The sequence below is a fragment of the Ochotona princeps genome, chromosome 10 (genome assembly GCF_030435755.1).
Source record: "Ochotona princeps isolate mOchPri1 chromosome 10, mOchPri1.hap1, whole genome shotgun sequence".
Classification (NCBI taxonomy): Eukaryota; Metazoa; Chordata; class Mammalia; order Lagomorpha; family Ochotonidae; genus Ochotona; species Ochotona princeps.
The window spans coordinates 66,493,388-66,520,698 of NC_080841.1; the positions used below are offsets into that span (position 1 = coordinate 66,493,388).

Here is a 27,311-nt window from a genome sequence, read left to right on the forward strand (position 1 = left end):
ACATCTGACAGAATAAGCACATCCACAGTCTTCATGAAGTGAGCTTTTCTAGGAGAATTGGAGCAGCGATATCCCTTATCTCTGGCTTTCCCAAGCCCTGGGATGATATCTGACTTACTAGTGAAGTTGGACAGCAAGTGTGAGAGGATGCTTGGATTAGCTGCAGAGAGAATCCTCTCTGCAAAATGGTTCTTGAGTATTGTGAAACAGCAGGTGTCTGTTTTAAGAACCAGTGTTAGAATAGGGGAAGGATGATTGTGAAGGGTTTGCATGTGTGGCAATGGTGACCTGGATTAGGTTGCAGCTTTTTTTCAGTGCTAAGAAGAAAAGTCACCATGCAGGCAAACACCTGGACTCACTTTCTAAAGCTCAGACTCCATGAATATGGCTTGTGTTTCTTACCATGTTTTCTCCTTTGGCCATGAGCTCCAGTTTCTTCATCTGCAAAGTAACAAAAATCGCACTCATCTTTTGGTTGGTTGTACAGACTGATTACAAAAGAAATACAGTGCTGTGGTTCCAGCCAAATAAAAGCACTGGGTCTACAGGTAATAATATTTGGTGGAGGAATCTTTTGTTGGACCCAGCTTACTTATTGATAGGCAGTATTTTTTTTTTAAAGATTTATTTATTTATTACAAAGTCAGATATGCAGAGAGGAGGAGACACAGAGAGGAAGATCCTCCGTCCGATGATTCACTCCCCAAGTGAGCCGCAATGGGCCGGTGCGCCGATCTGAAGCCGGGAACCAGGAACCTCTTCCGGGTCTCCACATGGGTGCAGTGTCTCAATGCATTGGGCCATCCTCAACGGCTCTCCCAGGCCACAAGCAGGGAGCTGGATGGGAAGTGGAGCTGCCAGGATTAGAACTGGCGCCCATATGGGATCCCGGGGTGCTCAAGGCGAGGACTTTAGCTGCTAAGCCACGCCGCCGGGCCCGATAGGCAGTATTTAAATAAAGCTCTCGAAGTGTCACTTCCTGGAGAGAAGAGTGTCGTGTCAGTTCTGTCTGGATGTGCAATGACGATGATCCCACCCTAGAGCTGACTGACTGCTGTCTGGACCTTCATGTTGACAAGCCTTGCCCTTCTCAATCTCCGCCTGAGTAGACACAGCACTTGGTCAGGTGAACCATGCAGAGGACCACAGCTGTAAAATCCTGAGGTGCTGTATGTGCTTCTGTGCAAACGCAGGCTCTGACTCTGCGGTTCCAGGATGAGCTGGTGTCTGTGGAGTGAGGACATTCAGGAGAGGCTCTTGAGATGTGGTTTTGGGCAGACCATAGCCTGGTGAGTCTGCTAGTCTAGACAGTGAGGATCCACATGTATGTTTCACTAGCAAGTTACTAGAAATCACTGCCGACCTTGGAGAGTGATGGGAGCTCTGGGTGTTAAGTCTGAGTTGGTTGAGCCTGATGTTAGGTCCCTCTTTCACTGTTGATGGGTTCTCGTGACCACTCTCAGGAACTTGAAGAGAAATGATGTTTAGGTTCACCGCAAGTTAACTGAATCACAGACTCTGAGGCTGAAGTTTACGTACGTATAGCTTCTTACAGGCAGCCAAGGCCAAGCACCATTGTTTTCTGGTTTGCTTTATTTGTCTCATTCCTCACCTTTTAACTGCTAAGTTTAGGCTGGGCTGTTGGTGATCAAACCCTCCAGGAAGGGTGACTTAGCCAGGAGCCAGGTTTCTGTATCCCTGATTGCCTTGCCTCTGCCCTGCCGATTCTTAGCATCTTGCCGCCAGGATGCTTTGAGCTGGGCATCCTGTTAGCAGGCAGCAGGGAAGGCTAGAACTATCCAGGGAAGTGGCATATCATGTTTCTGCTCCATCTTCCAGGTCAGGAAGCTTGGGAAGTGTGATATTTTTGTTTTTTTACTCTGGGACCCCATTGCCCTATGAAGTTGGGGAAGGAGATCTGTGAAGGGAGAGTCGGTGCCCACCTCTACCTGGCAGAATTATGCAGGAGGGACAAGGTGGAGTGGGAAGCAGGTCAAATAAGCAAAGGTGAGTGGCTACTATCAGTGACATTTGCAGCACAACCTGACCCTTGCTACCCACTGTGGTCCTAATGACTGTGAGGAAGTAGTTGGGATGGTGATAATACACAGCAATCCTGTCCGGCATATAATTAAACTTGGCCTGGAGCCTCTCCATGAAACTCCCATGGCTCTTGTGTAATGCTGCCTGAAAACAGAGGTGTTCCTTCTGGTCGCATCATTTCACACCTGTTTTGCTGCCCTGACTGATTGCTTGAGGAAGCCTGATCTAAGCACCTGAATTGCATCCCATCCTCAAAGATCCTGGTTCATGAAATGAGCTGCTGTGTTCCTCTAGGACTTTGAGAAGCTGCTTGCAGTTTGCTCAGCGAGCGCTGATTTCTTCTGACAGGCTTTGTAGAGAGATGCATCTCTAGGGGCTCTTCGAGGATCTGTAAATCGTGTGTGCTGGAAGGTGCTTTGGTTATGAAACGTCTTCCCCCCCATTTCCTGTCACGTCCCGCATGGAGCCTCCTGTGTGTCATGCTTCGAGGTGGCAGTGTATGCTGGGAGGGCAGAACTAGTGTAGGGAGTAAGCGTCAGCATTGGAATAAAAAGCCAACTGGGGGCCTGGCGTGGTGGCTCACTGGCTAAATCCTCGCTTCATGTACTGGGATCCCACATGGACTCTGGTTTGTGTTCCAGCTGTTCTGCTTCCCTTCCAGTTCTCTGCCTGTAGCCTGGGAAGGCAGTAGAGGATGGCCTGAAGCTTTGGGACCCTGTACTCACCTGGGAGACCTAGAGAAAGGTCCTGGCTTCTGGCTTCAGATCAGCTCAGCTCTGGGCATTGCGTCTACTTAGGCGATGAACCAGGGGATGAAAGATCTTTGTCTCTGTCTCTCCTTTCCTCTGTAAGTCTGCCTTAAATCTTAAGGAAAAAAAAAAGCCAGCCAAGCGGTACTGGCATTGTGGTGTGATAGGTAAAACCACAGCCTGCGATGTAGACATCCCAAGTGAGTTCATATCATGCTGCTTCACTTCCAATGCTGCTCCCTGCTGATGAACTGGGAGAAGTGGAAGATGGCCCCAAGTATTTGGGTTCCAGCCACCCACATGGGAAAGCTGGATGAAGCTCTGTCTGGTCCATCCCTGGGCATTGGGGTCCTCTTGGGGAATGAGCAAATAGATGGAAGCTATCCCTTTCTCTCCACCCCCTGTTGCCTTTAAAATAAGTAAATAAATCTTTAATTAAGAAAAAGAAGAATAGTTACCTGGAACAATGGCAAAACTGTTTGCAATTGGATTACGAAGCAATTTTCTTAAAAGTTGTTTATCACATTAATGTGGGGTGATTTACTTGGAATCTTGCCAGGCAAGACACTATGTAAATCCTAGAGTCAGCTTAGCTAAGAAGTAAAATGATAATGACAATACACAGTGCCCATTTACAATGGCAACCAGTACCTCCCATTATTCTTGTCTATTGGGAGGGAAGCTTTCAGGGATTCTCCCAGAATCTGCCCTTGACCAGTGTGTTCCACCATGTTGCTAGGGGCTCCATGGGGGCTGCAGAGGCATTCTAACCCTGCTGCTCCAAGGCTCTGGGTCTGCTTTCATCTGAATTGGGATGGTCTGGACCCAGGAGGTGGAAGAGACCAAAGACTAACTAGTCCGCCTGATGGGAGTTCTCTCACCTTTGTTTCAGCTCCTGGGGCCAGCACTGATCTCCTGATGGTGCTGTGAGCCAGCACAGAAGGATCTTGCTTGTCCTATCCTGCTCGCCCTGCCACGGCCCTCCCCCTTTCAGGGGCACACTGACTTCTTTAGCCAGCTCTGTGCCCGGTGGTGGCTCCTGACACCATGCCATTTCAGTCTGTCTGTGAGCCAAATTCCTGTGAGCCATCGTTAGCTACAGATCAGCCTATACATACCTCTGTGCTTGAAATCATTTTTTTCTCTCAAAATGTCATTGAAGGATGCTGATCAGAGAGGGTGGATGAGTGGGGGCCAAGTATGCTACTTGGACAACCCTAGCCCTCTATGCTGTGGCTCTTGTGGTCCTCATTTAGAGGCTAGTGAGGAATGAATGAAGTTATGTGACTAACCATATTCTGTGATGATTAAACCTAACAGTTCCACATCTGGGGTCCTGTCAATCATTGCTAAACACAGAATAAGCTGCTTGTTAGGGCTGTATTCTTACTGCAGCAAATCTGTCTCATTTTGAGCTTCTTTGCCAATGTAGATATAATCTCTGTCCCAGCTGGACTGTGACCAGCAAGGGTACAGAACACTAGCATAGAGAAAGATACAGAGATAGAGCAAGAGTGACAACCTCTCATCTGCCAGCTCCAACTCTAGATGGCTGCAGTGCTGAGTCTGGATCTGGCCAAAGCAGCGATGCACTAGTTCAACCTAGGTCTTCAATGTGAGTGGCAGAGACCCATCCAGTTGAGCCATAATTGCTGTCTCCCAGCATCTGCATTATTGAAAAAGCTAGAATCAGGAATTGGAGCCAGGTATCAAATTCAGGTACTATAATAAGAGCCTACCCGTGGGCTGTTCGGGATACACTGCCCAGGGGCACAGTAAGGGACTTTATCCTCGAGCAGAAATCGAACATAGATACGAAGCAGAACTTTTTGAGAATATTTTCTGACAGCTCAGCATGTTCAGATAAATCAAGTGAACATTTACTTAGCACACCTGGAAGTTCTGCCAGTATCTGGAGGGCTTTTGTGGCTGAGAGGTCAGAGGGTAAGGAATTTTAAAGAATGAGCAAACCTAGTCATCATCATTAAAATATGGAAAACATCATAGATTAGTAGACTGGATTAAAAACACAAACACCATATATCTGTTGCCTGTAAGATACACATCTCACCAACAAAAATCAATGGAAACTCTATCTCATGGATTTCAATGTTTTTGTTTTTAGTTTAATTTCCTTAAGACACTTTGTTTCTTATTAAATTCTTCAAAGACTCATAGATCATACTGTAACATCATTTTCTTCAAGGAGGTTTTTGATTTTCTTGTTCATTTCTTTAGCAACACTTTAGTCATTCAGTAGCATGTTATTTAACTTCATGGCATTGTAAATTTGTTTTTCATCCTGTTTTTGTTTTGTGGCTTTTCATTTAAGAGGATGTATAGCAACTGTGTAATGGAGACTATCATATCCAGTGGCATATTGTTTAACTTGTCATTGTAAATTTCTGTTTTTCTTGTTTCGTGTTTTGTGACTTTTCACTTGGGGATTTATAGTGACTGTGTGGTGGAGACTGACATGTGTGGATGTGAGGATATAGTGCAGTGTGCATCTCTACTTCTGGACTGAGGATGGACTCCCAGCTAAACTGTTGGGTGTGTGTTGACATTGGGATGCTGGACTCTGCCATTGTCCATGCCTGCAATGATGGATTTATGAGTGTTTATGAAGAACTATGCTGTTGTAATAATATGGGAAAACTCATTGTGTATGTGTGTGGGAGGATTTAGGGAGGAACAGAGGAAATCTCAGGGCTTTTGAAACTATCATTTGTATCATAAAATGATAATAGGAAAAGAATAAGTAAAAAAAAAGAATGAGTAAACCTAGTTATCATAACCAAAACATGGAAAAGTTTATTGTAAATGATTTATGGGAAGATCAAATTATCTTTAAGCCTTGGGAAAGCCCTAGGAAGTTTCCAACAGTCTATTTTTAAATGCAGATTTCCAGTGGTGCATTGTGAACACTGTAGTCTTGTAGAAACGGAATCAATCCAGACAAATTTAATTTCCTTCTGTGATAAAGTGAATGTCCTTCTACACAGAGAGAAGGGAAAGAGATAAAATCCCCCCAGACTTTGTTGAGATTTCTGATCACATCTGCAGTGGTGCTCTCATCAGCAGATGGGGTCGAGAATAGATAACATCTGTGCAGGACACTGATTTGAAGCATATACAAAGCCGTATCGTGTTGGCCATGACCATCCTCTTAAGGCTGCGCAGTTGTCAGATTCCACTTACAGCCCTCCCTTGAAATTGAATAGTTGTTAACTGAAGGCTGCCTTAAATTAAGCTGGTTATTTGTTGTTTAATTACTAGTGGTTAGAAGGTGTCTACTCATAGGTCTTTCCAGCTGTACTTTCCCCAGGCTACTAAGGCCCTCTCCACTCTTGGCATTTGAAAGAGTTGATGTACCTAAAGCATTTAGAGCAGTGCGGGGTGCATATAAAGCTCTCCTCTCTTCCCCTTTTTGTTCTTCCCTCGCCTTTCAATCCCTCCCTTCCCCAGTGTGAGACTGGGTGTTCTAAGGCAATCTGTGGAGACCTCCCTGACTAGGGTTTGAATGTGCCATGATGAATGATGAGGGGCAGAGGTCAAAGAAGGGGTCTCCTCCCCTCCCCTCTCCCGTTAATACTCCCTTCTCTCCCCTACCCTCTTCTCCTTACTTCTCAATTCCAAGAACTCTTATGTGGGATGTGGAGCTGAATCAAATGTCCAGTCCCAGTAGCTAGTTTATTTAGTGAAAGACTAAATAACCGCTGCGAGGCAATTGGTGTGATAACTTCTGCCAAAGGCTTGTATTTCTGTTGTGAGGTAGGGAGAGCCTGCCAGGCACCGGATGGTCTGGGTTCTGAAACTGTCTCTGAAACCCAAGTCTGATGGAAACAGGAGAACCCAATGGGGCCAAAGGACCTTTGCCATTTCCTATTTTTCAAGAACTCTGGGGACTACACAATCCTGCTTTCCTGAATTGTTCATAATGGAAGATTGCATGAATTATTCCAATAATTTTATAACAAAGTCTCTCAATAGCACATCAACAGCAAGTAGAAAATAATCTAACAACATTGAAGCAGTGAAGTATGGCTATAGAAAATGTTATTTTCTCTTGGAAATATTTCTTACCTGCCACTGTTGGTTCATTCTAGGATTCCTTATATTAGCTCTTGGAAATTCTCCAGCATTTATAACATCATATCATAGGAATGTATAAGGTCTATGACATGTTTATTGAAGGTGTGTGCTAAGACTTTCTTGTTAATTCCATGGTTATTCAGTGTGAATATTCATAAGATGCTTGTTTGAATGAGTGGGCCAACAAAAAATAGAAGAGACTGCCTGAAGTTTTATGTGAATTTGAAGTGCATTTTGTTCAACTGTAAGTTTCTGAGCTCAGGCTACTACATTCCTGTGAATAACCTGGACTTTTGTATAGAGTGGATGAAGAATTACATAAGCTATGTGAATGATTGTGTGGCTTTAGATTGGCTAAATGCACAACAGAACTTAGCAACATTTGCACTATGAAAAATTAATAACTGAGTTTTGTCAAAAACACACAAAGCACTGTAGATGGTTCCTGCTCAAGGCTTCAGATGTCCCACAGGAGTGCTGTGTTCAGCCAGCACTGCTCAACTTCCTTGAGCGTACCAGGTGCAAGAATGGGGTTAGAGAGGGTTGCAGCTCCTGTCCCAGTACCTAATGTCTGAGAGGGGCCTGGACGGGGTGAGTGTGGGACTGGGCGTTCTACCAGGAAACCCCTGACCAGATTCTGAATGTGCCGTGATGGACAACGAGGAGCAGAAATCAAAGAAGGGAGGAGTAGAAAGGCTTCTCTAGCAGTGAGCCCACTACAAACTTGGATCCCAGCTGTGTTGCAGGTGAACTTCAGGAAAGCAGCAAATAAGGGCTTGCTTCTTAGGGGAATCTGAGACTAGCTACGGTCCTAGTTATTCCTCTGTGGAACAAAGGCTACACGACTGGAGCCTCCCTAGTGCGTAGTTTCTAAGATTTTTTTTTTCTCACTTCATACAGCTGGATTGATGGGGGATGTTTTGTCACTTTTTCCTAAGTTAGATTTAAGGAATAAAGTAGCCCAAATGGAACACTTTACTTTTGCATACTGCATGCATCTAGTATAGATGAATACCTTAATCCTTAATAGATCAGTATAATAAGGAGCTTTCTTCCCTTCTATGTCCAAAGCAAAAGGATAAACAACCTTTTACTTGGCAAGGAACTTACTATGTTTCTAAAAAGCCTGCAAGCACTGTTCCTAAAATAGACCCATCTGCTCCTTTGCATAGATCCTATTAAAATCCTCAGCTAAATTTCCATCTCAATATGACAGATTGTAGAATGTTTTTTTCCTACTGGAAGTTGATGATAGTTTCCTTTTAAATATCAAATAGAAAGTATGGGTAGTAGATCTCAGAAAACTAGCTAAAAAGCTTGTGCTTTATAGAGCGGCCGTTGATAGGTTCCATCAGTTACAATGGGTTATGTAGTCCCTTAGCAACTGTCACTGTATTGTACCACTGAGCCAGGATCATCAAAGACTTAATGCCCAATTTCCCCAAATTGCAGGCCAAGAGGCAAAGGTTATCTGAAAAGATCAGAGAAGGCTTTCCCACTAATTCCCGAGTGTGGCATTCTTGGATCATAATCGTTGCAGCAGCATCTCTGGGGACTTTTTTTGGCGGGGTAGGTGGTGGGGGTGGATTTCACTCCCCGGCAGCACACACTAAAAGAACTTCAGTGTGTAGTGAATGGTCAGTAACACTAACCAGAAAGATACAAGAGCCATGACCTATTGAACTTCCAGCCTGAGCTTGAAGAATCCAGAGTTGAGCTGTTATTGAGAGGCACAGTGAGAGAGAGCTTTGGGCTTTATTCTCCTCCTGCTTATGCTAAAGTTGGTTACATGAACCCGAGCCTTCTGTAGCAGTCAGGATCTTAAGTCTGGAAATATTTGTTGCTGAGTGTTGTGCTGCATTAAAAAAAAATATTTCCCTTTTCTTTTTATCCTGGGGAATGTGGCCATGACTCAGTTGAAACACAAATTTATTTATTTATTTTTTAACATTTTTTATTATCATTTTATGATATAGTTCCATAGGCTCCTGGCATTTCCCTTAACCCCTCCCCCCACCTAGATCCTCCATATCATTACTAAAATACAGTTCTTCATACACAGTCATATGTCCATCATTGCAGGCATGGACAATGGCAGAGAGTCCAGAATCCTATTGTCAAGATATAGTAAACAGTTTCATTGTAAGTCCATCTTTGTCTGGAAATAAAAATGCATACCTCACTGCATCCTCACATCTGGATGTTAGTCTCCATTTCACAGCTACTGTACATCCCCTTAAATGAAAAGTCATAATACAAAATCAACAATAAAAAGAAAAATAGAAATTTACAATGCCATGAAGTTAAATGACATGTTACTAGATATGACAGTCTCCATTACACAGCTACTATACATCCACTTAAATGAAGAGCCACAAAACAAAATCAACATCCGGGAGAAAGAAGAAATTAACAACACCATGAAGTTAAATAACATGCTACTAAATGCCTATTGTGTAGCTGAAGAGATGAAAATCAAGAACCTTCTTGAAGAAAATGATGCTACTGTATGATCTATGAGTCATTGAATAATCAGGAAACTATTTTGAAGAGGTGAAACTAACAGAAAACAACAAAATCCGTGCAATATGGTTTCCACTGATTTATGTTAGTGAAATGTGTCTCTTCTAGACAACAAATAGATGTGTTTTGTTTTTTAATCCAGTTTATGAATCTGAAGTTTGATTCAGCTTAAGCCATTTACATTCAGGGATAATGTGAATAGGTGGTAGTTTGGTCCTGTCATTTTAGGAATGGGTTGTTCATTGGTTTAGTCTTCTCTTGTCATTTTACTGGGATGTTCTTCCCGTTTGCCCTTGGTTTTGGTAGGTGCTATTCCTCTTTTCTGCCAAGAGAACATCTTGAAGTATCATTTGTAGGGCAGGTTTGGAAGAGGCAAATTCTTAACTTTTCTGTACTGTGAAAGAATTTTATTTCATTTTCAAAGACAAAAGAAAGCTTTGCTGGAAATGTTATCCTAGGCCGACAATTTTTTTCTGTTAGAATCTGGAATATGTCACTCCATTCTCTTCTTGCCTGTAGAGTTTCCTGTGAGAGGTCTCCTGTGAGCTTAATTGGCATTCCTTTATATGTCAGTTGATTTTTTTCATGTGCACATTTAAGGATCTTTTCCTTATGTTCGATTGAAGAGCACTTGAGGATCATGTGTCTTGGTGAAGATCTCTTTTGATCAAGCCTGTTGGGAGTTCTGTACCCCTCCTGGAACTTGTTTCCCAATTCTTTCTGTAGATTAGGGAAATTTTCCTTTATTATTTCATTAAATACATTTGCAAACTCAGCTTCTCTTTTTGCACCTTCTGGGACTCCCATTACTCTTATATTTGGCCTCTTAATAGTGCCTTTCAATTCTTATACTTATTTTGGCCTGATGCAGCTCTGCTTCCAGCTTTTTGTTTGCTTCCCCCTGATGACAGGAACTATCTTCCAATTCTGAGATTCTTTCTTCTGCTTGCTTCATTCTATTTTGGAGACTCTCCATTGTACTTTTAATTTGCTCTACTGAGTTCTTAATTTCTGAAATATCAGCCTTGATTTGCTTTATTGCTTCCTTAAATTCTTTGAACTCTTGCATGAGCTTCTCATTTTTGATCAGAATCTTTAAAATGAGTCTTATGGATTCTGTGTGCCCCATTTTCTCGATGTCTTTCTCAGTTACCTCTGGGGTGGGCATCGGATTTTGCTCCTTTGCATGGGAGTTTTCAGTATTATTCATTGTGCCATTGTCTCTTCTTTTGCTCTTGATCATTGTACTTCTGGTTTATCAGAATTTTCTCCTTGGGGCAGGTTTCTAAGCTGTGTCACCCACAGGTCTACAATGCGATTTTACTTATTGTAGTTGGTACACAACTTTTTGCTTGCCGCCACTTGTGCCACTCCCTGCAGTGAGTTCCAGGTCTGGCTTCTTCTGTTAGATTTCCAGCATGGTCTCCGGAGCCCCAGCTCTTGTCTCACCACTCTCCACCTCCTGTGATACCGTGCAGAGGCTGCACTGTTCTCCATAACCTTTCTCCCACTTCCGGTTGGAACAGGTCCCAGGATTAGAGAGAGACCAGGTGTCCTATATAATTAGGTTGTTGGTGATGCTGATCTTTTCGGAACCTGTTGGCTGTTAGGTCTGGGTGCCACACGGACCTATTTGGACCCATAACATGCCACAGTCAGTATTATTTTCCTGTGGGACCAGTGCAATCCACGAAACTCAGTTCTCGTGAGATCAGCACATGCACAGTTCACTGTTGTCCCCTGCAGTCCCAAAGCTATTGCCACAGTGTACAAAATGGTGCCTGACGTACCACCACTACAGTTCTTGATCTGCTGGCCATCAGGTCTGAGGGCTACCCAGACCTGCTGTGGGTGGAACCCGTAGAATGCCACGTTGATGCAGTTCACTGAGTCAGAAATGAGTTCACTCCCAGCTCAGTGCATGCTCAGTTCTTTCCCTTGCCCTTTCCCCCTTATGCAAAATGGCACCCAATTCGGCTCTAGGGGTCTGACTGGGCTCTGTGAAATCTTCCCTGTTCTCGCATTGACCGTCTGTGGTCTGCTGCTTTGTCTCTGCTCCTGGTCAAATCAAATGGACCGGCAGGATGGACAGTTCTTTGTCTGGCTTTACCTCCCAAGCTCCAAGTGAAAATCCCTTCCCACCTGGTTACTGGTGGAGTTCTGGCTGCTGGTGGAGTTCAGATCACTGTTAGCTGAATGCTGCTGGAGTATCAGTCACTGCAACACCACATTGTTGTATCTGCTGCTTTCGTGTGTCTGTCAGTGTCCAGGTACCCCTCTGCTATTGTTCTGTCCTCTATTTCCTGGAATGTGTCCTCTCTGCCTCATCCTGATTAAATGTTTCTCCGTCTATTTTAACATGTCTTTACCCTATTCCGCCATCTTGATTCTCTGAAATGCAACTTTAGTAAGTCATCAACATCTTGGATGGGGTAGAAAGATTTCAGAGTCACATTGAGTACTATATAGGTGTTCTGGTTGATTTGGTGAAAGCATGTGGGCTCAGCAGATATTCCTGGCCGTGTTCTTCTGGTTTTGTGGGTCTTTGTTATTGGTTGCACGGTTTTCTGTTTGCTATTTGAACCAATTTCCTTATCTAGAATGTGGGTGTCAATGCCTTGCCACTAGTCCAGTCGAACAGTCTCCTGTAGTTGGGGATCAGAAGCTGAGACCTCCTTCATTGGGAGAAGTCTGAAAAGGAATTTGGAACTTTGGTTTACAACCAAGCTCCTTTGGTGGTGGTTCTTGGCTGGCAGCAAAGCTGGTCATGGATGTGAAGTACAAAACCTTGGTTCTAGTTTGGCTGTGTAATGTTTTCTACAGTGCCTCATCCTGGACGTGTAGAAAGTAGGTGCCACATCTTGTGGTGAGTCCATTCCTTTGTCTGGCACATGTCGCTCATCCAAGCTTGTCTTGTAGCAGGGTGTCTCAGCTACCTGACATGTGGAAGGGAGGGTTTGACCTTGAAAAGAGTTGGGTGAGGACCTGGAAGGAGGTGGTGAGGGGAGCATCTGGGGTAGAGGAAATGGCTGTGAGTGAAATGACAGAGGGAGAATAAGAATGACCTTAAGTTTTCGTCTTCTACCTTCCTCATGGCTGCCACATGTCCTAAGGATGTTTACTTATTCACTTTTGCAAGTCTAGAAATCATTCTGAAATTTGAGGGGTTTATCAAACATCATAGGAAGAGGGGATTAAGGAGTTGATTTAACATTTTAGGTTTTTATGTTCCTCTACGGTGGGTCAGCATACAGAATCTGCATGGCTATTTTTACAGAAAGGAAAGACTTTTGAAAGAAAGTAACACTGATTGCTGCAATAGCACCGATATTTTTAAAAGGAGAAATGTTAGCATCTGCAGTAAACAATGCAACAGCAGTGGCTTTATCCTGGAGGTACGGGGATCATCTAGAGCTGCGCTGTCCATAGAAACTGCTACAGTGGTGGAAAGTTGTGTCTGTGCTGACCTCTTTGGTAGATGGGTGTTAGCCAGCACTGTGGTTGTTAAGCTCTTGACTAGTGAAAACAAGGAACTGACTTAATTTTACTTAATTAAATTCGAACAGCTGCATGTTGCTTGTGGTTGCAGCATAGTATGGGACAGACAGTGAAATAAGCTTTCTGTGTGTATTATTCTAAAGTACATATTACGTTCAATGATATGGGTTAGATGATATTTAACTTGTTCCTGTTGACACTGTTGCTACAGGAAGGGTCATGGTGCTTAGGTGAGGCAGCAGTACTTAGATCTGCCTATTAGTTGCATGAAATAGTGGCTGGTGTGACTTACATGTATTTTCAGGGCAAGGTCCGACTCTAGAGTGAAAAGCAGAGTGGTCCCAGATGTTCTCTGTGTCTCCACATGCTGTGCACCATAAGGGAATGGTAAACTTGGTCCTTAGCAGGTGAAAAGCCTTATATGTGACAATGAATGTGGCACTCTACAGGGCAAGGATATGTCACAAGGTGAATGTACAGCTTGTTAGTCATGAGTTATTGCTCATCAATTTGGAACTTAAAGTGAATAGTTTTTGTTTAAGTCTGTGTGAACTGAGTAGGATCTCCTTTATCTTCCTCCCTTTTAGTCATACCATGGTGTTTATGGGCTAGGTGAGACAGAAAAGCGTTTTTATTTCAAATATGTTACTTTAAAGGTTTATTTCCTTATTTGAAAGTAAGCGTTACAAGGCTAGGGGAAACCGAGACAAAGCAGTTGATTGGATCTTCTATGCCATGGACCCCAGTGACCAGGACTAGGCCAGACCGAAGCCAGGAGCTTCATCCAGGACTGTCACATAAACACAGGGCCCCAAGCATTTGGGTCATCTGCTGTTGCTTTCTTCATGTGCATTAGCAGGGAGCTGGATCAAAAGTGAAGCAACTGGCACGTGAACCGACACTCATAGGATGCTGGCATTGCCAACAGAGGCATTTACTCTGTCAATGCTGGCTGCCATTTTTAATCTTAAATGGTTTTGCCTTTACTTGTTTCTTTTCTTTTTTTTCCTTTTATCTTTCTGGAGATGAGTTGAGCTGTTCTGTTTTTTTTTTTTTTTCTGGCAATGTACTGTTCTTTGATCTCGGAAGTGAGCTATATTTGTATTGTGCTTTAAATGTACGCAATGGCTCTAAATTGCCACTTTTCTTTAAAGTGAGGTATAACATTTTAATTAAAACGTCATCCATAAATCAGGCTCCAATGAGTCTCCTGGTCCACACACATGTTGGAACTCTTAAGTATGGGGGATTTTTGGAGGAGAGCCACTGTGATTTCCCTCCCTGAGAGTCTTCTGCAAGCTCATGTTCAGCTGCCCTTCTTGTCAGTGTGGAGGAGGCTCCCCGTCTTCCTGTTTGTGCTCATGAATGGATCCCACAGCCTGCTTTGTTTCCCAGGATGTGGCTTCCTTCCTCTCCAGCAGTTGGTCCCCAGGCTTTCTGCAGACCCGGTGTTAGTGCTTTGCTTAGACACAGCAGTGGGGGAAGGAAGGTGTGCCGTTCCATTCTCTCGGGGCTTTCCTGGTGGAGAGCACACATCCTCAGGTGTGGGTGAGAATGCAGAAGCGCTTCCAAGAATGATTAAAGCACACTGGGATAGGAGCAGGGAGAAAAAGGGACCACATCACCACCTTGCTCTCATGGGTCTCAGTCAGTCCACTGAAGCAACTGGTGTGGGACAACTTTGTAATCCACAGTGTGAAAGCAAGTTCATAAAGATTATTACGTGATAGTGAAGTGGGTTTGAGGTATGTTTGAAGCAAGAATATCTACACTTGGAAATGAAAGATAAGGGTGACCCATATCAAGAGCAACAGTAAGGGGTTCTGATGGTGTCACTGAAACTAAGTGTGATGGTAGAAATATAATTGGAGAGCTGTGTGGTGATTAAAATCCCTGCTAATAGGGCCCGGCAGCGTGGCCTAGCGGCTAAAGTCCTCGCCTTGAACGTGTCGGGATCCCGGCAGCTACACTTCCCATCCAAATGGCCACAATGGCCAGAACTGAGCTGATCTAAAGCCAGGAGCTTCCTCTTTTGTCTTCTAAATGGGTAGGACTTGATTCCAGGCCATTGCATATGCGTTGTTGCTATCCTGTAACCCTGCTGTGCCACAGTGCCTGCTTCAAAGTGGCCACTATTGAGTGTCTCTTCTAATGCATTGCTGGGAAAGTGGTTGGAGAGATTACTGTTTTTCTTTTTAGAACTCAGAATAATATAACAGTTATACAAATCATGAGGAATAATGTTAGTCTCATAAAGATCATTTATGAAAAATGGTTTCTGTTGAATATGCTTTGGAAAACATTAGGTAATGGCTAAACCATTAAGGCTGAATTTCATGTAGATTATATGGTACAGCAATGGCTTACAGGATGCTGACAACTAACCTGGACAGAACTTTAGAATTTGTTCAAAGTAACTTTGGGAATAAAAGATTGTCAGTCAGGCCAGTGCGGTAGCCTAGTGGCTAAAGGCCTTGCCTTGTACACTCAAGATCCCATAGGGGCACTGGTTCTAATCCCGGTGGCCCTGCTGCCCATCCAGCACCCTGCTTGTGGCGTGGGAAAGCAGTCAAGGACAGCACAAAGAGTTGGGTCTCTGCACCTGCGTGGGATACGCAGAAGAAGCTCCGGGCTCCTGGCTTTGGATCAGCGCAGCTCCGTCCATCACAGTCACATGGGGAGTGAACCATCGGATGGAAGATCTTCCTCTCTGTCTTTTCTCCTCTCTGTATATCTAACTTTCTAATAAAAATAAAATTTTTTATGAAAAAAATAATCAGTCTCTAAAGACTGCTGTGTTCAAGTAGGTGCAAGTTATGGAGCTGGTATTATGGTGCAGTGTTAAGCCTCCTGCAGTGCTACCATCCCATATTAGTACCTGTTTGAGTCCTCATTACTTCACTGCCTATGCAGCTTCCTGCTGATGTACCTGGAAAAACAGGGAATGATGACTCAAGTGCTTGGGCCCCTGACACACACATGGCAGACTCAGATGGAATTCCAGGTTCCCGAGTTCAGCTTGGCCCAGTCCCAATTGTTGCAGCAATTTGAGGAGTGAACCAGCAGAAGGGATTTTTCTCTCATTACGTTCCTCCCCACAACTCTCCCTCTTTATCTGTCCCTTTGTCTTTCAAATAAATAGATCTTTTAAAAAATAAATATATGGTGCTCGCTTCGGCAGCACATATACTAAAATTGGAACGATACAGAGAAGATTAGCATGGCCCCTGCGCAAGGATGACACGCAAATTCGTGAAGCGTTCCGTATTTTTATCTATTCTATCTATAATTGCTTAATAATATAATTCAATAAAAAAGAGGAATTTGTGAAAATCAAAAAAAAATCTATGAAAATGGAAGGGGGAGCAGGAATCTTACAGATTGTCCTCAGTCTCAATAATTCACTGGAAGAACTCGATCTAGCAAAGCTGCTTACAATAGATTTTAGTGAGCAGGTACAGATTAAAATGGGCTCCAGGGAAGAAGCAAGAGTGCAGATGCAAGGGTTTCAGGTGGGACATCCAATTGTGTCTGGAAAGAGGTCATATTATGGCACATCTTTCTAGCAGCAAGCGTGGAGTGTTGTCAAGCAGAGGTGCTCATCTGACCGCTGGGTCAGCCAAACTACCTACACTGCTGACCTTGGTCCCCAGAGATGGAGAATATACAAACCTGACACAAGGGCATTTTTTAAAAAGATTTACTTATTTTTATTAGAAAGACAGATTTGCAGAGAAAAGGAGAAGCAGAGAGAAAGATCTTGCTTCTATTGTTTCACTCCCCAAATGGCCACAGCGGCCAGAACTGAGCTGATCTAAAGCCAGGAGCTTCCTCTTTTGTCTTCCACATAGGTACAAGGTCCCAAGGCTTTGGGACATCCTCTTGCTTTCGCACACCATAAGTAGGAAGTTGTATTGGAATTGGAGTAGCTGCGACATCCCATATGGAATGCCAGAGGTTGAACCCTGGAGCCAGCCTCAACAAGGGCATTCTATCAGGCACAGCACTGGAAAGGTCTAGTGGTCACATCCAAGGAGCCCAGCTTGAGCTGTTTTTTGGGCTAGGTTAATAGTTTATTCTCAGATGCTAATACTTCAGTAAAGGGTAAAAATGAATCAAGATCCTGACTTGTCTTGAAAAAGAACAAAATCAAAAGTTAGGCTTCCTGATTTCAAAACTTACTACAAAGTTACCAAGACTATGTGGTACTGGTGTAGCATCAACAAAAAGCTAATGGAGTAGAAATAAAACTATTAGTTGTGGTTGTCTCCTCCCCCCCTTTTTCCTCTTCTCTCTCCTCTGTCCCTCCCCACACCCCTTATCCTCCCCATCTTCTCCCTCTTTTTCTTTTCCTTTTTTTTAAAAAAGATTTATTAATTTTTATTACAAAGTCAGATATGCAGAGAGGAGGAGAGACAGAGAGGAAGATCTTCAATCCGATGATTCACTCCCCAAGTGACCACAATGGCTGGTGCTATGCCGATCTGAAGCCGGGAACCTGGAACCTCTTCCGGGTCTCCCACGCGGTTGCAGGGTCCCAAAGCATTGGGCTGTCCTCGGCTGCTTTCCTAGGCCACAAACAGGGAGCTGGATGGGAAGTGGAGCTGCTGGGATTAGAACCGGCGCCATATGAGATCCCGGGGCATTCAAGGCGAGGACTTTAGCCACTAGGCCACGGCGCCGGGCCTTTCCCTCTTTTTCACTCCCTCTCTCCCTTTTCCCCCTCTCTTGTTATTGGAGGAGGAGGACCAGAGTGCCAAGAGCATCCAATAGGAAAAGGACAATCTTCTCAATAAATGGTTCTGAGAGAAGTGGGAAAGAATGAATTTCAGTCTGCCTTGTACTACACACAGAAAGTCACTCAAAGTGGTCAATTGTAAGAGCTAAAGCCATGAAATCCTTTCTATAAGTTTACCAGGGTTGCCAAAACGATAGCACACACTGAATGACTTAAACAATAGGAACATATTTTCTCAGTTACAGAGCCTTGAAGTACATGATCAAGTTTAGTGGAGCTTCTTCCATGTCTTTCCTTGCTTTGAAGGTTTCTGTTTAACTTCTGTGTTTTACCTGGTCTCTGTGAGAACATCCCCATCAATCTCTTCCTGTTACAAGGATGCCAGCGAAATCAGGAGCTACCCATTTGTCTTTGTTTAGCCATAAGTACCTCTTGCCTTGTCATCAAAGATGGTGACATTTTGACGGTTTAAGAATTTGGAGAGGGTAAAATTCAGCCTATCACTACCCTAAAAAGGAAACACGTGAAGCTCTGTTATAGTGAATTGCATGATGGTTTCTTAGATATAACATCTAAAAATACGATCAACCGAAGAAAATATGTATTGATAATTTTCAAAAAGAATATTTGATTGTAAAGCATACCACCAACATATAAAAAGTAACACAGAATGAGAGAAATTATTTGCATATTATGTATCTGATAAAATGTGCAAAGAATTTGAATAGATGTTCTTCAAAGAATGTATACAGATGTCTTAGAAAGCACATGAAACTATGGTCAAACACATTTAGTAAAACAACTAAGTCAAAATATTGGAGAATGAATGTTGTCGGGGGCATGGAGATGGAAATGTGATATGGTACAATTGTTTTAGAAAAGTTTGACAGTTCCTCAAAAAGTTAAAAAGAGGGCTACCATATGACCCAACAGCTCTCCTCTCAAAACTATACCTGCAAAAACTGAAAGTGTATTAAAATATGCAAGGATCTTTAAAACACTAACATTCTTAATAGCTGAAAAATGGAAGCTGAATGTTTGTCAGCAGATGAATGATAAGAAAAAGAAGTGTTATCTGTGCAGTAGAACCCCTGCTGGCCATAATAATGAGGGAATGCCTGCTGTAACAGGATTGGACTTCGTAAACATGTGAAATCAAAGATGGTAGACTCAGTCACATCCTGTCCACATGAAAGACCCAGAATAGACCAAGTCTGTGGAGATAGTAGATTAGTGGTTATTAGGAATTCAGAGAGGAAGGAACCCAGGTAGTTTTACTGGGTAAATAATTTTTTTTGGAATAGTGAAAATGCTTTTGGAATTAGGTTGTGCTAATGAATGTTCAATTTTCAGAATATACGAAAACACTGTGTTGCACCTGTGAAGAAGTTTAGGGAGACCTGGGGTCTGTAAGTGTGTGTTAATTTAAGGTGTTAAAGAGCTTCTTTTTGGTTGTTGGTATTTAGAAAATAAGGGACTATAAAAGATTATGGAAAAACAGAACTAAAAGATGTTGACTGTCTTAAGATACAATTAAAATCATGCATAATAACACATTTTCCATGGATTTCTCCACAGTCCCTTGTATGAAAGAGTGTTACCATCTAACTAATGTGCCTCAAATCTTTAAACTCCATCCATCTTCCTAGGATTTCATACTGTATCTTTGAGCTATAAGCTACAGTGAGCAATTCTGTATGTGATACTCACATTAATGATTTATATTTCACTTAACAACCATACACAGGGAAAGCTAAAACATAAAACATGAACCAAATACTATGCAAAAGCAAATTCTTTTACCCAGATGATCTTTAGCAGTGCACAAGAGAGGCAGTCATGGTACATTAATTGCATCTCCATAGCAACAGGAGTTTGGCCCATTTAATCACTTAAAGCTTCCCAAGAGTTAGCAGCTCAGGGTGGTGTCTGTACATTCTGTCCCCTGCAATAAGTAAGAGCACCTGCACACTTGCTCACTTAGACATGCCCGTGAAGTTGATGAAGAGAGGTAGGTTGGCAGAGAATGGGCAGTGGAGAACATAACCTCCAAAAGAACTTAACATAGGAGCCATTTTATTGATACCAGCGCCAGCCACAAGCAGGGCATACAGGAACATAATTCTTGAGCAGACTAGCGTGGCCTCCAAATCTCCAAATGTGTTCAGTCAAGCCTGTGCAGAGAGTCACTGTTGCTGCTGAAGCCATGTATGTTCATATTGGTGTCACTGCTGTCACTTGGCACTTACTGGGTATGATAAAAATAGCTCATGTAGTTTGACCTTCGCTTGCTGTGGTGTCTCTGTTGATGAATCTTGCATAGCAAAAGTCTCTGGTTTTCTGGTGCTGAAGGTGGTTCTGTGAGGCAGAAGGAAAATGCTATTTTTTTAAAATGGTATTTGATTATCTACCAGGCTGTTTAAACAGAGGCAGAACAGTCCCTGCCCCAGTCAAATTGCTTTTCAGAAGGCACTAAGCTTTGTAGATTGTTACTGCCTTTTAATTACAATATTAAAATCATTTTTCATTTCCTGAGTTTGGTGTGGGACTGGCAGATGTGTGATTATCAAAATGCTGAGGACCAGGCTGATGAGCTGCTTCTTTATTTCCATGCCATCCATTTTTGGAGTTTGTTGTTTTCCCAGGATTTGAAGTAGGGGCACCAAAGCCATGAGGCACCTTCCCATTCTGTGCAGCTCAGTGAGGAGAGAAGGAGGCTCTGTCAGGGGCTGCAGTGGTCTACCCTGCCTCACATGAAAGCCTTGCGCTCTGAAAGCTGGGGTTGCCAGTCATCTGCTAGCAGTCTGGGAGGTTAAGTCGTTTGCCTTAATGTCACATGGATGGGACGTTGCAGTGGTGGGATTTGAAACCTAAGGCCCACTGTGACTCTGAAGCTTATCTGTAAGGTGTGGGCAAGACAAGTGAATTGGACACAGTCAGCCTCAGTGGCCAAAAGAGCAGGGATGGTCCAGGTGGAACTTTGCCAAGCACTGGGTATGTGTAAGGGTGACAGAGGAGAGAAATCAACAGGGAGAGAAGAGCCAGTGGAATGGAGGAATGGTGGTTCAGGAAGGAGAATGGTTGGCAGTGGGCAGGAGAGGTGTGGCTGCAAAGTGCTGCTGGAGTTGAGATGGCCTTCTGTGTCTTTATGAGGGTGTGGGGCAGACTCCCACAGATGGGCGAAGGGCAATGCCCTGGGGTAAACTAGCTTGACACAGTATCCACTCTTTGCCTCCAAGTGTACCTCTGGGAAAGCTGTCTCCATGCCTGAACCAGATAGTTCCCAGGCGGGATCCTATGTGTCACACACTTTACCATGTATGTGGGAGAAATGAGAAAGAAACCCCAAGCCAATACATTTAGAACAGTGTGAGAACTCTCTCTGCTTGGGTTTGGGAAATGGGCTGCTATGTGGATCTCAGTGGGCTGTGGAGAGGGCCAGGTTGTACTGACCTCTGCAGTACTTTGTTCTTTGTACTGCCTTGCAGAGAACAGTTAGGACCCCAGTGAGCATCAGTGGTGGTGGCGTGATGCAGGGCTGATAAATACCAAGAGATTGTGTATGTTCAGTATCTCCTTACAATCCTTTTCCTCCTCTTGTCTTTTGGCCCATGTTTCCTCTCCTGTCTATGTTTAGCAAGCTCACCTTCTTGTTACTATGTGCTTGTCCTGTGACTCCTGCCCACAGCTAACAAAATTTTTCCTTTCTTTTTACTTTTCTGTATTTAAAATCTCTTACAGACCAGTGTTGTGATATAGCACATTTACAATGCTGTCATCTCATATTGGAGTTTAAGCAGCAATCCCTGCTGATTGTTAATCTGTTTGGAAAGGCAGCAGAAAATGGCCCAAATACTTGGGCCCCTGCACCCATATGGGAGGTTAAGGTGTTGCTTCCTATGGCTGTTCTCAGTGTGGTTCAGCTCTGACTGTTGTGAGTCATTTTAGGGGAGTGAATCTGAGTAGAAATTTTTTCTCCCTCTGTCTCTCCCTTGTTTTTCTCCCTGTCATTCTCCCTTTCAAATAAATCTTTTTAAAATTTTTTAAATTTTTAAAAATTTTTTTAAATTTTTAGTTGAATTTTGCAAAAGGCAGTATTCGTTTTTCATATTGGAGTCAAGTATTTTCAAAAGCAAATGCACCTTATAAGATGCAAGAAATTGGAGAGTGTTGTTACAGATTGCTTCTTTTAAGTCAGATTTTATTGTGACAATGAATCCATTTGGAAGAGTACCGGACCCGAGGTGGTAGGCACACTCCCACTGTGCAGCCATCAATGCAGATCCAGAGTGGTTTTGTGTTCCCAAAAGTAACTCCTTGCTTCTCACCTAAACTTGTTTAGCAGTGGAAGGGAAGGTGCAGGGAGAGTGAGGGGGGGGGAGAGAGAGAGAAAGGAATGGAACCAAGGGAAAGGCCAACTTTAGGTGCGAACATGTATTTTGGGCTTTGGTTTCAGTTCCCATTGGAAAACAGCTGTTGACGACACAGAATGGCAGCAAACTCTGATCGCTGACAGACTCAGAATCTGGTGGACTGGGCAGGTTTCCTGGCAGGGACAAGTCTTCAAATGGGTGTCCAGTGTAATCACAGGAGGCCGGTGCTGAGTCGTCAAAGGCCTGAGCTTGGGTTCCTTGCAAGTTGCCTTTTCCCACCAAGCACACAAGGCTTTGTGATTAACCCTCAACTTTGAAGAGACTTAGAATTTGAACATTTGTTATTTGAAGTCAGATCCCTGGAAATTGAGTCTTTCCTCTTTTCAGGAGAGCTCAAGTTAATGCGGCTATACCCTATTGCAGCTATTTTGGATCTCTCCCTTTTTTTTTTTATTATTTAACTTCATTAATTACATTGTATTATGTGACACAGTTACATAGATACTTGGGTTCTCCCACCCCTCCCCAAACCCTCCCACCATGGTGGATTCCTCCACCTTGTTGCATAACCACAGCTCAAGTTCAGTTGAGATTCCCCCATTGCAAGCATACACCAAACATAGAGTCCAGCATCTTATTGTCCAGTCAAGTTCAACGTCTTCTTAGGTATACCCTCTCTGGTCTGAAGACAGAGCTAGCAGAGTATTATCCCAGTCAATTGAAAGCTCCATCATACCATCAGCAAAAATTTACATCATTATGGAATTAATTGACATAGTAATGAGTAACCAACATGTTGAAAGTAAATGCGAGTTCCCAGCCACCTTCTGTGACCACCTTAGCACACTTTTTAAAAGATTATTTGAAAGGTAGCACAAGAGCAAGAGCTGTCTTCCATGTACTGGTTTTCTTCTCAAATGCCCACAATAACCACAACTAGGCTGGGTTGAAATAGGAGCTAAAAATTCCATTTGAGTCTATTTGACACTTCACTATGGGGAACCTGAGTACTGGAGCAGGTTGTGCATTAGCGGGAAGCTGGATTGGAAATGGAGGTGGGACCCAATCGCAGGACTCCCATATGGAATGAAGGCATCCCAAGAAACAGCTTAACATGCTGTGCCACAACACACATCACACAATACTATTTTAGATTGTCTACCTGAGCTCATACATATGAAATATGTCATTTCCTTTTTATTTTGTTAATACTATTTACTGTGGTAACAGTAGCTGGTAGTTCTGTTTGATTCATGTTTATTTTTAAATGCAAGCTCCTAGACAACAAAGATAGTGTTTTTGTGCACAAAGGTTGCTTTTGAACTTTGTTATTTTTAGGAGCTACCTGTTTTTGTGGTAAGTATTTTAGTACTTAGGATTTTTATACTGTAGTGTTTTACATTGGAATTAGCTTTGAAATCATGTTTTTGAATATTTTTGATCTGCTTTATTCTGATAACCTATAAAACAGATGCTTTCAAAACCATTGCTTATTTACTTCAGGAGAACTGAAAATAGCTCTTAGAATATGAATGTGCTTTCTGTGTGAATTTAGTTTTAGAAATAAACTGGTAGTCAACAAACTTAGTGGAATCATTGGGTAGAAAGGCTGGGCTGTATCAAGTTTCAGGAACAGAAAGGGCATGTGATGGGAGGTAATTTCGTAATAAAACAGTGGAAAGCAACTTTGCAAAAGATCGGGTAGATTTCATTACACAAAACTGGTAAGGAAACTTCTTTTCAAACACAGAGATAATTCTAAATGGTGCTAAACATCAAAGATTAAAGGGTTAATAAGATCAACGTATGAAGGGTTTATTCTGGTTGCTAACAAGTTACATAACACTCCTTTAGAAAAACAGGCAAAATGACACACATAAGCAACTTACAGTAGAGTAACAGAATAACAGTTTTCTTTTTAGTAATTACGTAGGTATAATATAATGGTGACATCCTATTTTTTGTTTCTCTGTTAGCAAATTTCTGAGAATTTTAGTACTCAGTGCCTATACTGATATGATTTTTGATATAATAATTTAGAATTGTGCAAGTATTAATAGGTATAATTATCTTTTGTAAAGTTTTGCTGGCTATAAAGAAAAACCCTATTTTTTTAAACACTTTTCTAGTGCTCTGAGGTTTTTTAGAGGCTCTTTGTGAAGTTCTTCAGTTATGAAACAAACAGGGTCCAGGGTGCGCAAAGTATGCTCAAGCATGTTCAGTGACAACATTAGTTCCTGGAATACAGGCAGCCCTAATCACTTCTACTTTGAGACCCCTGAGTAATGATGCTGTTCTGATCCCTCTGCAGTGCTGATCTGAAAGAAAATTCAGAACTGTGCCGCCTACTTAATGATTAAAATCCTCAGAAGACATGTGTTGTCTCTGGGGAATATATAGAGTGGAAATGTAACAACCTTAGAATTTTAAAATAAATTCACAGAGAGATAGCCAGCATGCTATTAAGGTAGACACTAAGAGCCCACTTAAAGCCAGAGCAGTGGAGTCATACCCCATTTTGCATCTTGCTGCAACCCTTTGTCATGTCATGTTCAAACAAAACAACAAAGCTGCTTAAAATGAGACGACGCCCATGGCACAGTGGTGCCACAAGCGTTAAATGAGCTGGGAGACACAAAATGCTTAGAATGAGTTAGGGTAATAGTTATCTGTAATATTTGGTGCTCCTCTCTGAATGCTCTGCCACAGCACCTGCTCTTTGCCCGGCCTGTAAGGAGTGGATGAAAATATCAGGAAGCAGTCTGTCCCCTTTAAGGGGATGCGTGCAAGGTGTGCTTGCCAGTTCTTAGGTACCCCATGGTTAGTTCTTGATCACGAGGCCACACTTGTATAAGAGGCAAGCAAATGCCATCTTCGTTTGGGAGGTCCATGTCCAGTTGAAGGTCAAGCTGTCTGTAATGCCGGGGGAGGAAAGTGGATGAAGAGTGGGTAATATGTCATTAGGATGGATCTGCTCATTCTACCTGATTACCATTCAAGAAATGAGCTTTGGCTTCATGGTGTTTTAACTACTAGAGGAATTTTTTTTTAATACATCAAACTCTGATTTATTTGGTCTTGACTAGTATGGCATTTTAAAAATGATTCTACCACTATGCTTGCTTAACAAGTTAATACTACGAACAGTATTTCAGGAGGATTTCTAATGTCTTGAGTATCACCAACTGCTGGGATAGACTTGAATACCTTATTCCTTGTTTAGTTTCTCCCCAAGGCCATGTTTCCCTGCAACTTTCCCCTTGCAGCATTTACTCATCCAATACCTCTCCAAAGTCGTGCTCCTCTGAGCATCTGCTCATTGCAGGAGGCCTGGCCATGTGGAATCTGGCAGCTTTTCAGTTGGCAGTTAGTCCACCAGTGAGATGCTTGTGAAAGTAAACTGCTTCTAAAACTTCCAGTGATTTTGCTTTTCACCTCAGGATTTCAATGCAAACTTAATTGTATCTCTCGTTTTCATTTCTCCCTCTCAACCACTCCAAGAGTTTGCTGCATTTACTGTTAGCCTTTATTGAAGGAGTCAGTCTGACCCCCTGAGAAGCTGACATTCAATTAACTGGCTCAACACTTAGAAAAAAAAATGTATTAAGCTGCAAGTAGGCTGAGGTCTATGTGGTGAAACTTGGCAGGGTCAGATTTTATAATCTTAAGAGACACTTATTTTAAATGATTAGAGACCAGGAGAAGAGTTCTTTTAAAGGGAGAAATAGCCTGCCTTGCTTGGTCTACTTAGATAATTATCTTCACTCATTTGCCAGTCATAAAATACAGTGGCAGACTGGCTTGACCTTGAATGCCAGTACATCATTTTTCCTCCTGGGACCACCTCTGCCGGTTACTCTGGACTTCCTGCTTCAAGAGGTGGTTCTGTCTAGCGGAGATGTGGTGGATGACGTAAGGGACTGAGAAACCCTTCACCTGAGAGATGACCTGATCCTTGTATGACCAAGAGTGCTGCAGCTGGGGAGCACAAGGCTCTCCAGAGAATGAATTATGGTCAGCTGATGAAGGCTTGTGGGAGGCAGCTCTTAGACATTTATTGGATTCCCATCCGTCCAACAGAGGACACAGCCAACTGTGAACATGGAGCTTCTTGCTGAGGTTTGAGGAGACTTTCAGTTTCTGGAGGAGGATTCACCACAGAGCTTCAAGGGCTCCTTCTGATTTAAGAAGGCAATCGGTCATTTGGGTCAACTTAGGACAGCATGAAGCTTAACATAGTATGTAATGATGTTCTAGAATGTAGGTCCTACAGGAAACCTCTTAGGAGTTTGAGTACCCCGTGTTCACTGTGAGGTAAGGAGTCATGCTCATCACTCAAAGCTTTCACGAAGTACAGGACTTTTGGTTGATCCTGGCCCAAGAACACACGCTGAGATAATAACCCTCACAGTACCAGAAAATTTGCAGATGCCTCATCCTTCCCACCTTTAAGCCTGTTTTCCTGACAATCATGCCCAACTTGAGGCCTTACTTTGTGAGAAAACCCTCGAAACAGTTCACCAAGCGCATGCTGTGGCTCAGTTACATCCCTCTTTCCCCCAAGCCACTTGACAGACTAGTATATCTGCAGTTGTTGAGGCTACCGTGTGTAATGATGACTTGTCTGTCTGCTGTTGCTGGCTTCCCCAGGCTCTACCTGGCCCCATTTCCCCACCACAGGAGGTTTCATGGTGACTGCAATCCACTAGCTTAAGGGTGGAGTCGGGGTGGGGGTCACTCCTGGGGGAAGCAGTGGGTGCTATGGGTTGCTGGCCTGCACAACACTCGATTTCTTTGTATCATAGTAGCAACCATTTATTTAGTTTTCTCTTAGCAATAGCCTTGCTTTTAAGCTTCCTACACCAGCTTTATTCTCTTACCTCCTCAGATATACTGCTTGGGCCTCATCCACACTTGAGAGCCATATCCCTGCTCCCTCAATTATTTTCTCCTCTGTTTGGCTTCATGTTCTGCTTAGGACAGAAATTGTGAAATGGTACCTTAGTTACTCTTCTTAAATAAAGTAACAGTCCTAACCAGTTGAAAGAGTTTTTCCCCAGGAGGTTGGAGATCTGTTTCGACCTGAAAGCCCATAGTAAGTAAGCAAGGAACTGGTCTCGCCTGATATCTGAGAAACACATTGGTGCCAACACCTTTTAATCTATTGTCACATGTCAAATCTAATCAGTGGGAGCAGGGTTACACGATGGAATAAAATACCATGCACAGTACAAGTCTAGAAATGTTCTGAGCTGTCATTTGACTGAACTGACATGCCCAATCTGAGCTCGC

The 27,311-nt window shown here is 43.0% G+C and overlaps 1 protein-coding gene and 1 non-coding gene across 3 annotated transcripts in view; both read left to right on the top strand.

Moving 5' to 3' along the window:
* Positions 1 to 27,311, top strand: part of DIP2C (disco interacting protein 2 homolog C) — a 408,787-nt gene that overhangs the window by 158,775 nt on the left and 222,701 nt on the right. The window lies entirely within an intron of this gene.
* On the top strand, positions 16,074 to 16,180 carry LOC118759135 (U6 spliceosomal RNA). Its single transcript, XR_004995989.2, has one exon. It is a non-coding gene; the product is annotated as a U6 spliceosomal RNA (small nuclear RNA).